The 12,945-nt window shown below is 45.4% G+C and overlaps 1 protein-coding gene across 1 annotated transcript in view; it reads left to right on the forward strand.

The window, feature by feature from the left end:
• PHF20L1 (PHD finger protein 20 like 1) overlaps window positions 1–12,945 on the forward strand; it is a 2,880,694-nt gene that overhangs the window by 869,285 nt on the left and 1,998,464 nt on the right. The window lies entirely within an intron of this gene.

Genomic DNA, 12,945 nt, shown 5'->3' on the forward strand with positions numbered 1-12,945 from the left:
TCTACAGCAACTCCTTCCCATGCTGGGCAAGGAGTCTTGGCTGATTACTCTGGACCTCAAGGAGGCATACCTGCATGTCCCTATCAGACACAGCTGCAGAAGATACCTCAGATTTCTTGCAGGGCCAGAGCATTATCAATTCTCAGCATTGCCATTTGGCTTATCTACTGCGCCCAGAGTATTCACAAAATGCCTGGCTTCAGTAATTGCTCATTGCAGGCTCCAGGGGATCCAAATTTACCAGTTCCTGGACGACTGCCTCATACAAGCGGACGACAAATTGATTTTGACAAAAAACTTGAACTATGTCATACAATTGCTACAGGCTCTGGGATACACAGTCAACTTCCAAAAGTCAAGACTTCAGCCATCCCAGCAAATAACCTTCTTAGGAGCCAATCTAGACACAGCCTCTCAAATGGCTTACCTGACAGAAGACAAACAAGAGAAGTTAACTCATTATTTCAAAGGTTTGGCAAAACTCACCCAGATGACTGCAAGGAGATTCCTACAGGCCCTGGGTTACATGGCATCCTGCATTCTCCTGGTTCCATTAGCAAGACTACACATGAGAAAGCTTCAATGGTACCTAAAAAGCCTATGGTCTCAGCACAGCAACAACCTAGAGACAACCATACCGCTCAGTCCATGCCTACAAAAGGAATTCCTATGGTGGGCCTCGGTAAGCCAGGCAAACACAGGTATGTCATTCAAAAAACCTCAGATAACACAGACCATGACCACAGACGCCTCAGACCTTGGATGGGGGGCGCACATGGAGGGCAGATGTAACAAGGACAATGGTCTCCAAAGGAAACACATCTGCATATAAACCAAAAGGAAATGCTGGCAGTAATGCATGCCATCGAGGCCTTTCGACAACAACTTCAGCAAGGTCATCTACTGATACGGACAGACAACACCACTGTGATGTGGTACATAAACAAGCAAGGGGGCACCCATTCTTACCCCCTTTGCAGACTGACAATGAATCTTTGGGAAAAATCACTGAGCCTAAATATACAGTTGCAATCCCAGTTTGTTCCAGGCAAAGGCAATGTGCTGGCGGACAGCCTAAGCAGGAATTTCATAGATCCACACGAGTGGAGGTTACATCCGAAAATCTTCACACAACTCACCTCGACATGGGGCAGGCCAGAAGTAGACCTATTTGCCTCCCATCTCAACCATCATCTGCAAAAATTCTGTTCAAGGACATATCATCCACAAGCTTGGAAAATAGATGCTCTTTCATTCAACTGGAACTCCCTAAAAATCTATGCATTCCCACCTCTGCCACTGATGACCACAGTATTACTAAAGATCAAAGCAGAGAGGCCCAAGGGGATCCTAATAGCTCCAGACTGGCCAAGACAACACTGGTATCCACTACTACGGAGCATATGTCACAACAAAAAGTGGGCCCTTCCCCAATGGCCCCTACTTTTGACTCAACACAACTTCAAAACAGTGCATCCAAACCTTCAGATGCTGCAGCTAACAGCCTGGGAGATTCCATGAATAACCTCAATCTATCTCTCTCCAAGGAAGTTCAGCGGATATTAACAGAAGCTCGAAGACCATCCACCAGAAAGGTTTACTTAGCAAAATGGAAGAGATTCAACATTTGGAATACCAGCAAGGGACATGATGCATCATTATTGAACATCCCACTCATCCTGGAATATTTGGCAGATATGCTACAGAATGGACTCTCATATTCCTCCATAAAGATACATGCTTCAGCTATTTCAGCTAGATATAACACTGATCCGCCTGTGTTTTCACATCCTTTAAGGCAATTCCTCAGGGGAAAAGAACATTAAGCCACCAAGAAAGGCTCCAGTGCCAGCTTGGGACCTCAACTTTGTCCTAGAAAAACTGACTCTACCTCCCTTTGAGCCAGCAGCTTCAGTGGACTTACAATTTCTCTCATGGAAGACAGCTTTCCTGTTGGCAATTACCTCAGCAAGAAGGGTTTCTGGACTACAGGCCCTAATGGCAATACCACCGTTCATAATCTTTCACAGAGACAGGGTCTCCTTAAGAACCAACCCTACTTTTATGCCAAAGGTGGTATCTAGGGTTTCTTTAAATCAAGCTATTCACCTGCCTACTTTCTTCCCCAATCCTGAGAGCAAAGGGGAAAGACTGTTGCATACCTTGGACATTCACAGACAACTTCGCTACTACCTGGACAGAACCAAGACCAGTAGGAAGTCTGATCAGCTTTTTGTAGCTTACGCCCCTGGAGGACAAGGAAAAGCAATTTCCAAACAGACTATTTCAAAATGGATTGGACATTGCATCAGATTTTGTTATTCCTTCCATGGGAAGAATGTTCCAGCCAATGTCAGACCACACTCCATCAGAGCTACAGCCACCTCCACAGCATTCTTAAGAGGGGTGCCTACAAAAGACATACTAGAAGCTGCTACATGGAGCTCCGTGCATACATTCTCCAAACACTACAATCTCCCTTTATACTCCAGATCCAGAGCAGGCTTTGCTTCGGCAGTCCTGCAGGGTTTGATTGCCACACCATCTCTTTCCTAGAGCATTCCTCCTCCCCCAGCTAAGCTATGGTATTCAACCCATATGTTATGACTGCAGTTGCATTCTTGAAGGACATAGTACAGTTTTGTACCTACCATAAATGTAGATGTCCGATAGATATGCAACTGCAGTCGGATTTTCCCTCCCTCCATACCCCTCTATGCCTTGGGTCCACTCCTATCCCTGTTTCTCTTAGCTGGGGATATCTGTTATGGTGTATCTGTTTATTGCTTACTTATTTGTCTGGAATCCTGTTTTTGTCTTCCAATTTGATTACAGCCTTCCTTGGAGGGCACCTGGCATCTGGGGCAAGAAACACTGAAGAAAATGGTGTCGGCTGATGCTTATATACTCCAACCGCTCTGATGTCGGAGAGAAATGCGACATCAGCCGACGTCGGACCCAGACTTTGGAATCCGGCCGACCGAGGGCTGCCTGAGGCAGGACAACCCATATGTTATGACTGCAGTTGCATATCTATCGGACATCTACATTTATGGTAGGTACAAAACTGTACTTTTATTAAACTGATGGGTATTTTATCAGGTTCCATGGAGGAAGTATTTTTTTATAGAGCACCGTCGGTACATTTTTTTTAAGAAAAATAGGAGAACGTTAGTAATGCCTATTATATGTTTTCATTTCATTCTCATGAATATGTATCAGTGCCTTTCAATATTAATAGATAATAGACTGTAGGGATTGGTTCATTTGAAATTCATTTTTAATGGTTTTATTGGATAATTAAATAGTGAATAAAGTATTTAAACTGTTAAGAATCTTTATGTAATTGTCTGATGAAGTCCTGGTAGAGAGGGACGAAAACGCGTACTGTGGCTGTAAATGTGAAGTGCGTTTATGGACTGTTGGATCGTAATAAACTGAACTTTTCATCAATTCGAAATTTGTTCGCGACTTTCGTAACTTCCATTGGTGGATTATTTGTTGTTTGAGAGCTACAAACCATCTATTTTTGTGTATTAGTGACATTTTTTTTAGTATTGATGATGGGAGACTAACAGATTCAGGGATACGTGGGCTTTGGATAGTAACCTCTGAGGTTAATCGGGCACTGAATTTGTTGCTAGTGTGCTGTCAGTTTCTTCTGGGTCAGATAAAGGTGGTGCCATTACACATAAGTTCAGAGCAATGGTGTCTGTGTGTGTGCGTGTATTTTATTTCTTCCTAATGTACCTAAAGAAGGATTTGTAACAATTCATAGCTTCAGATACTAACCTGAGATCTGAAGTTGTTGTCTTCATTTGTCCTTCACCCTGTGGGTACTCGGATCCGACTCGGCTGCATTTCCAACAGTTTGATCCAAGCTCCTCCCCTACCCGTAATGCCCCTGTCTTCCTCCCCCCTTAAGATCTTATTTGCCGCGTCTACATAAGCATCATGATCCGCTGCTCTGAGCAACTTTTCTGGGTAAGTGAATTTTTTTGTGGGACTAAGTCTCTATCTAGTTTCTATCTTTCTGTCACCTCCCCTCCACGTTCACATCGGTGAGAGAAAAAAAAACCTCTTCTTTCATTAGGTGTGCGCGCGTGTCAGTGAGTTTGTGTTTGGGCCTCTACCTCCTTAGTTATGTGGGAGGCTCCCAAACCAGGATTTCATAAGTGCAGTGTGTGGCCACAAGCTTTCCCCAGCTGTTGGCCACACTCTGTGCATTGCGTGTTTAGGGGTTGCTCATCTGGATTCCTCCTGCTCTATCTGCATGGCATTCAACCTCACGCACTGATTAACAGGAGGAAAAAAATTATGCTTAAAGGCCCCCCCCCCTCTTACCATTGGAACCCAAGCCTCTAGTTCTTCTGCCACCCCTGCTTCCGTCTCTGCCCCGACCTCTGTGATTCAACCTCCTGCTAAGAGGACCAGGGGCAGAGACAAACGTAAGCATAGGGACAAACATAGGAAGCCGTCTCATGACCACTCATCTTATTCAGGTCCCTCAGCTTGGCTCCCAGAATGGAGTCTCCCTCGCTCCGTTCCCCTCGCTTCTCACCAGAGCTGGACATGCCTCGGAGCTGATCCCCAGCCTCTGCTTCCCCCCACTGCCTCTCTAGGCTAGTGTCAGTGGCCTCCTCATCCAGATCCACTCATAGTCTTATTGAAGCAGAGGTGGACAGGATGATGCGGAGATTCATCTGCACCCAGATACAGATGGGGGTCTTGCCTGCCGCCTCTCCCTCAGCAGTGGGGGCACACAGTCCAGCTTTATTCCAACTATACTCCTTCTTTGATCCGACTCCCGGTTTGAGAGTTCTCTGATCCTAGGGCACTCTGTGTCGAGGGGTCGGTGCTGAGAGTACCTGGTACCTCAACACTGGCCGTTACTTTGGGCTGGTCAGATCCCCCTTTGATGCAGAGTGTTGCTGACCTGTCTGTAGCCCCTTCTCAGACATTTTGCTCTCTTTCTCCCTTCGACGTGGTGGAGAGGGTTTTCTCGCTCCCATCAAGACCCTTGACGATTTCTTCTTAGGAGTCTGCCCTGGCTTCCTCTGTTTCTGGTATCGATTCTGCCATCCTGCTACCTCAAGGCCAGCCTGCAGCTTCTTTGCCCCAGGGAGCTTCTGCACGGGAGCAGCCAGACATTTTCGAGTCCTCCCCAGAGACTCCCCCTGAGTAGGTGCCTCGAAAACATTCATGCAAAAGGAGGCATATTGGCTCCTCACCGGAGTCCCTCGAGACCGATTTGGAGGAAGGGGGACGGTTCCCCCTCGTCACCCTCCAAGGATGTCTCCTTCAGAGTCATCCTGTAGATCCTTCATCAGCGAGGGGGTTGGTCTGCCTGGAAACCCAACCCGCACAAATCAGTGTTCCTGGAGGCATTTGGCGCAGCACCCTCTACATCCTGGGTGTCTCCTCCCATGGATCTACTGGTGGACCTAATTACATCTCTGGCATGGAAGGAGCCAGACATGGAGCTGATCCCCAAACGCCTTGATAAAGGGTATTGAGCTCCTTCCAATAGGACCTACTGGACCAAGGGATTCCCCCGTCTATGCCACGGTAATGGCAGCAGCCACTAAGAAGGAGTTCGCACAGGAGAGCCCCACGGTCCATCTGTCACACAGAGTCTAGGACGATGGACTGCTTTTGGAAGCAGGTGTACACTTCAGCCACATTTTCGGTACATGTGCTGAACTATATGGTGCCCATAATTAGACTCCAGCGAGACCTAGTCAAGAAGATTGCTGGGTCTACCCCAGGGTCCATGACGGTGGAGGACAAGAAGGTTTTCTCTTCTCGCATGGCCACCCTCATGGCCATTGCCAACACCTCTAGGCAGTTTCTCTGTCATGCTGCTGAGGGCATCACTAGAGCTGCCGGGACTGGCGTTGCCATCAGACGTCATGCCTGGCTCTGTCTCTCTGCATTCTGGGAACCCTTTAAGTCATCCTTTTCTTTGAAAAGTCGGTATGTGACACTCTTGTCCAGAGCGAGAAAGGCAGGAAGAATCTGCCGTTGGGATCTGCTTTTACACCTCCACAGCAAATCTTTTTAAGGAATCAGTGGGGGGCAAAGAGGATGTGGTTCTGAAAATCTCAGAGCTTCTCCCAGGATGCTCAGGACTCTTCTTCCCATAGAGGGAGAGGGAGATTCAATAGACACCGCCCCCAAAGCAGAGGGGTTCCGAGGAATCAGCTGTCTCAACAGCCTTTCTCGGACAGGCCTGTGCAGCAGCCCTGAAGGGTTGCCTGGCTGCTCAGCTCTGAAGGCAGTCAGGGGATGCACCTCAATACACACAGCAGCCTAGGAGTCTATCACAGATGATCATTGGCTGTTGCAGATCATTTCCAGATTCTATTCAATTCCCTTCATTCATCCACCACTCCCGCCCAAACACCTCCCAGATGTTCTACCTGTGCAAAGGGAGGAGGCAGCACTGGACATTGCAAAGTTGCTAGAAAAGTGAGTCATCCAACCCGTCCCCCTAGACCAGTCTGGATTAGGCATCTGTTCCAGATTAGATTTAGTGCAAAAAAAGGGGGGGGTCTTAAGACCCAGTCTGGATCTTTCCACCTTAAGTCTGTCATTTGCCAAGATGACATTCCGGATGGTCACTCTTCAGTCTATCCTGCCCTTCCTCCAGGAGAAAGACTGGATGTGCTCAGTCGACCTCCAGGATGCATACTACCACATCAAGATGGACAGGTGCACTTGGGGGCTCCCCCGCTTCTGGCAGGGAGCCAGTCATTATCAGTTTAGAGCACTCTTTTTTGGTCTCACCACAGCCCCCAGGGTGTTCACCAAAGTGATGGCAGTGGTAGTGACTCACCTGCATCTGCATGGTTTCCAGGTCTTCCCTTACTTGGGCGATTGGCTCCTTTCTTCCCCTTCCAGGCATAAACTCTGCCAACCAAGGAATTCCCTTCTTTAAATAGCCCATCAGTTGGGCATAACTATCAATCTCAACAAATCCCTACTGACTCCAGTTCAAGTTCTGGATTTCATTGGAGCTTGGTTGGACACAACTCAGACCAAGATTTTTCTAACCTCAGACAGAATTCAGTCCTTGAAACATCATCATATGTATCCTTCAAGCCCAGTTGCTGATGGCAGAATTGGTCTTATGGGCATTGGGGTCTGTGTGGTCACTATCACCCTCGTGCCTACAAGTCATTTGCACATGAGAGTACTGCAATGGACTCTGGAGGTTCAGTGGTTATTGCTAGATCTTACTTTGTCTCATCCGATTTGATTACCTTGAGCATGCAAGGGTTTTCTTCTGTGGTGGATTTGTTCCCCGGATCTTCTTTGGGGTTGACACTTTATTCTGCTGGCCCTCTTGGCCACGGTGACCAAGGACGCCATCCTACTCGAGTGGGGAGAGGCATTGTTTGGGAAGGACTGTCCAAGGCACATGGTTCCCCCCACAAGACTCTATTGCATATCAACGTCCTGTAGATGAGGGTGGTGCTCCTAGCGTTGCAAGCTCTCCATGCCCATCTTCTTTCTGGGACAATTATCATCCAGACGGACAATATGTCGGTTGTCTGATACATTAGCAAATGAGGGAACAAAGTCTTTACTCACTGTGTCGCTAGGCCATGAGAGTGTGGGAGTTGGCAATCTCCACCAGCCATTTTCTGGTAGCAATACACATTCTGGGGAGGTCCAACATTCCATTTTCTGGTAGCAACACACATTCCAGGGAAGTCCAGCATTCTAGAGTGCAGGCTCAGCAGCTATCCTGACACATTTACAAGTGATCTCTGAATCCTTCATTAGCGAAACAGATCTCTCTAAAGTGGGGTCAGCCTTGCTGAGATCTCTGTCTCTTCTTCCAATGCAAAGTGCGAGTTTTTTGTTCTGAAGCCCCCAGAGATGCTCTTATTCATGCTTGGCCCTCCAGTCTTCTGTATGCTTACCTTCCAGTATCTCTGATTCCATAATTCCTTCGGAAAGTTCACAGGCTGGGGAACTGTCGTCCTCATTGCCCCTTTCTGGCCTCTCTTAGTCTGGTAACCCTCACTATGGTCTCATGCAGTATGTCTTTCATGGACATTAGATCCGGTTCTGGACCTCATATCACATTCCTCAGGGATACCAGACCTGGGCAGTCTGAAGCACACCGTTTGGCTGCTCCGGTTCCCATAATCGTCAGGACTCCCAGGCTGTCCTCACCGGTCAAACAAAATATTAGTTGCAGCTCATTAGGCTTCCACTAGGAAGATTTATTCCAGCAAGTGGAAGCATTTTGCTATCTGGGCCTTTCAACGGGATCTAGATCCTTTTACCACTCCATTTCAGGGAGTTCTTGAATTTTTGGCTGGCATTTTTCACAGAGGCACCAGTTTTTCTATGGTCAAGGTCCAACTGGCAGCTGTATCTAATTTTCATGTAGGCAGCAACATGGCTTCTCTAGCTTCTAAGCTTTGCAAGCCTTTTTTGAAGGGTACCTTCTTGCGTCAGCCTCCAGTTAAGAACTCTATGCTTCCTTGGGATCTTACCCTGGTTCTGCAAGTGCTAGTCTCTTCCCCTACGAACTGGCAGCTTCAGTAGATTTACATTTGTTTTAGGAAATGGCTTTCCTGATTGCCATTACATCAGCCAAAAGGGCCTTGGAACTTCAGGCATTGTCAATCAAACCTCCATATATGATCTTTCGTAAGGATAGGGTGTCTTTACGTACTAGTCTCTTTCCTTCCCAAGGTGGCTTCAGAATCGAACATTAACCAAGTTATTAATGTCCCTGTTTTCTTTCCCAATTTTCAAAACAAGGGGGAATACAAATTTAATTTGTTGGATGTTCGACAATTATGTTTTTATTTGCATAGAACTAAGTTTTTCTCTTTGTTTCTTATTCTAAGCCCTTTCTAGGGAAACCTGTAGTGAAAGTTACCATTGCTTATTGGATTTCCCAATGTATTATCCTGGTGTATTCAGCTAGAGGCTTACCTCCACCAAGACATGTTAAGGTACATTCGACTAGATCTATGGCTACTTCAGCTGCCTTCTGGTCTATAGTTTCACTAGATGATATTTGCTCTGTGGCCACTTGGGCATCTTCACATACTTTCATTTCACACTATAGGTTGGACATTCTATCCAGGAACACGGCATCCTTTGGCTCTGCCATATCCTTTCATGAGGGCCTCCCATGTGTGTTGGTAGCTGGGGACTCTGTCCCACAGGTTGAAGGAAAAATGAAAACAACTTCAGATAAAGAAGTTGTGTACTCGCCATAACATTCCATCTAAGTTGTTACTCTTCATTTGTCTTCAGCCATTCCTCCCTCCTTCCCCCTGCCTTTTTTTGTGGCTGTATGGTGGTCTGAATAGAAGAGGTATAGTCACCACCTTAGCATTCATTGTTATTTTTTTTATATCTGCATACCTATGGTTATGAAGTAAGGCCTTGGGTCAGATTGGGATGCTAGGGTTAGCAGCAAACTCTATCTGAAGGGAGGAGGAAGATGGGCATTATGGGTAGGGGAGGAGCTTGGAGCTCAGATCGGATGCTGGAAATGCGTCCGAGTTGGATCCTAGTACACACAAGTTGAAGACAAATGGAAAGAGCTACAACTCAGATGGAACGTTATAGTGAGTACATAACTTTTTTCTTGTTTAATCAGTCCGTTTGATATGATTGTTGGGTAGCAAGCAGCTTATCTGATCTGATCTAGCTGTTTGATAGTGTTCTAGTGACTTGAGCTCCTGTAAAATTACCCAGCATTCCTTTCATATCTTCGCTTCAGATCTTATTTACCATCATAACAAACAATAGCATCCATCACCAAAGCAAAATGCTGTAACTGTATTTTTCTATTTAGGGTATTTTTGTCTTAGTCTTTCAGAATTCCTTATGTTTCACCCAAATTTTCTTTTCCACTTTCTTTTAGGTTTTTCTTTTTTTTTATGAATCAGCGTACTCAACACGAGGTCTCTTTGTCATCTTTTTCTTTTAGCTGATTTTGTAACTACAATAATTATATATTTACAAAAAAGTATAATGTGATCTGTAGAGTCCTATTAGTCCTTCTCTTGGCTGTTACTGCAGTTGCTGTGTATAATGTTGTTAGCTGCTGTTTTAGTTAGTATTAAATATAGATAAAACTTTCAAAAACTGTTTTAAGTAATGTCAAAAGCTTCCCCATAAGATTCTCACAAATTGTATTTGCTGTATATGTCAGGCTTTTGGCCCATGTCCTATAGCAGACTAGATGTCCAAACTGATGATTAAAGTTATGCTTCAACCTGACCAATCAGAGAAACCTAAGAAAAAAGAGAAGGAGAAAGCAAAGGACAGAAGAAAACAAGGAAGAGAGTATGAGGAGCAGGCTGTTTCTTCCACTTCCAAGGTTCCAAGATCGGTCATCCCTGATTTTGGTACTAAGACCTACATCTCCTTGACTAGAAACTATAGTAATAAGAGCTAAATCTCCAGTTATATTGATGAATAGGCAATTTTCTGACATATTATCTTGCTTTCTGTGTTCCAGGCCTCACCCACAGCTTCAGTAAAATCCTTCAGATGTACTTTTAAGTACAATGGAAGCAGATTGGGAACTGATGATGAGTGCCTTCCTTAAGATGCAGATGGAGTGGAGCATCATCCCATCCCTGGCTAGTATCAGGATACCACCTTACCACTAGCTCCTTCCCTGGTACTTCTGTCTTTTTCGATGGCTCCTGATCTAGTGCTCCATATGGAGCCTGTTCAGAGCTTCTATTTATTCCAGTGATTTCTAACCTAATCTAATTCACTCAAACCCAATCCCATTGATACTGAGTGGATGTCGGAACTGCACAATCGATGATGGGTCCTCGAGCTTTGTCTACAGTTTCAAGTTGCTTGGAGCTATTCTCTGTGTTGCCCTTATCAGCATTCAAACTGACCATGCTGATCTTCACCTTAAAGCAGTCCAGGTTTTTGATGTTTGGACTTCAGTCTTCAACTTTTCCCCTATCTAAGTCAGTGAAGGAGTTTGTGCCTAGGACAGGGCCTTCCGTATCTAGATTCTGATTCGGTGTTTGAGAGAATGCCTGTCCTCCTCCTCCTAGGTAAATGAGAGGGCTTCAGTTTGCACTTGCTCCTCCCCCAGATATCCTTTCAGCTCTTATGCCTGCTCTTCAAGGTCCTCAGAGACCAAGCATAGCCATATTCCTTGAAGGTATGAAGATAGGGCGCACTGACTTTTCTGTGGATTTTGGCCAGTCCCAGCCAGAAAGCACTGAGAAGGGAGATGTGCAAGAGATACCATGTACACTCCCCATCAGAGCCATTAACATTGGATACTGACATAGATGAAGGTTCTCTCAGTCTGATCCAGAATTTGCTACCTTTGGTGACGTCCTTTAATGGGTGAAGCAGGGGGACCTTACCATCTGTTGCATGCTGTCCTGGCGAGAAAGTTCTCCGTGATGCATATGGCTTTGCTGCTCCTCCTGTGGTGGTACCACCTAAAGACCAGCTTATAAATTTGGTTTCCAGGATGGGATGGCAGGAGCCAGGTAGCTCAGAGGCTATATCCCCAGGAGAACTGATAAGATTTTACATTCTCCGAAGGAGGATAGGCAGTACTGGTCACAATTTGTCTGGTGAATTTTGTTAGATGTACAAGCCATGAAAAAAAGGTCTCACAGAGTAGTCTTCACCTGTCCAACCCCTGAACAAGGATTTAGGACTATGGGCAGGATGGGAAAGCATACCTATGCCTCAGGCACTTTTCCCCAGAGAGCCTTAAACTACTTGGCACATATGAACTGGTTCCAAAGGGTCCTAGTGAAACAGGTTGTGGGTACTTTAGGACAGCCCATGACCCGGTAGTCTAAAAAACAGCTGAAAATACCCTGAAAACCATGTTTAGTATTACCATTTTCTCTGTGTGGCTATATCACAATGTATGTCCAACAGCAAAAACCAACCAAGTAGAATAAAAAGTTCCGTACTGAACAGACAAAAAAAATCTTTAATTCACAGTTCCAACAATAAAATGAGCGCTTTTGTCTGCACACAGCAGACTTCTTCAGAATTCATTCTTTCTTCATTCTGAAGAAGTCTGCTGTGTGCAGACGAAAGCGCTCATTTTATTGTTGGAACTGTGAATTAAAGACTTTTTTTGTCTGTTCAGTACGGAACTTTTATATCACAATGTAGCCAATAGAGCAGGGAGGTCAGCAGGCATTGCCTTTACCATGTGATGTCATGCATGGCTCCACTGATGCGCCTTTGTGGATAATTTCAAGGCGTCCTTTACAAATGCCTTGTTTAATAGTTCCTCCCTCTTTGGACCAGTAATTAAAGATAAGCTAATGAGTTGCATGCAGGGTGTAAAGACACTGTCTGCCGTGGGAGTCAGATTTGATAACTGTCAAAGAGTTTTTAACAGGAATCAGAAGGGTTCCAAATTCCTCTGGTTCAAAAGAACTCCTTTGACTTCCTCTAAGACAGCGGTGACTGGCAAAGATAGCCCCTTCATTGGATGCTGATCACGAAGTCAGAGGCATAAAAAAAAAAAGATACAGGAGATCTTTAGAAGAAAGGCAAAACCATCACCCCTGAAGGTTTGCATATCTGTCGATTTCTTGAGAAAGTGGGTGGGGGGCAACTTGTTGCATTGGTGGGCCATCTCGCAGGACAAATGGGTTTGAGATGTAATATCCAAGGGGTATTCCATACCCTTCCCATGAGAACCATGGTCAGTGAAGCCACAGTTGCAAGACATTTCACCCCCCAATATAGATTAATGGTTGTATGGGACATTCCTTTCATAATTCAGAAATGATCCATCCAAAAGGTCCCATGATGTGAGAGAGTATCAGGAGTTTAATCAAGATTCTTTCTTTTTGGTCCCAAAGAAAAACAAGGACCTAAGGCCAATACTGTATCTCCATGGCCCAACGTTTTACAAAAAGAGCCAGTTCAGGATGGTCGAGATGA

This window comes from Protopterus annectens, chromosome 3.part1, assembly GCF_019279795.1.
Source record: "Protopterus annectens isolate FY-2018-M chromosome 3.part1, PAN1.0, whole genome shotgun sequence".
NCBI classification, from domain to species: domain Eukaryota; kingdom Metazoa; phylum Chordata; order Ceratodontiformes; family Protopteridae; genus Protopterus; species Protopterus annectens.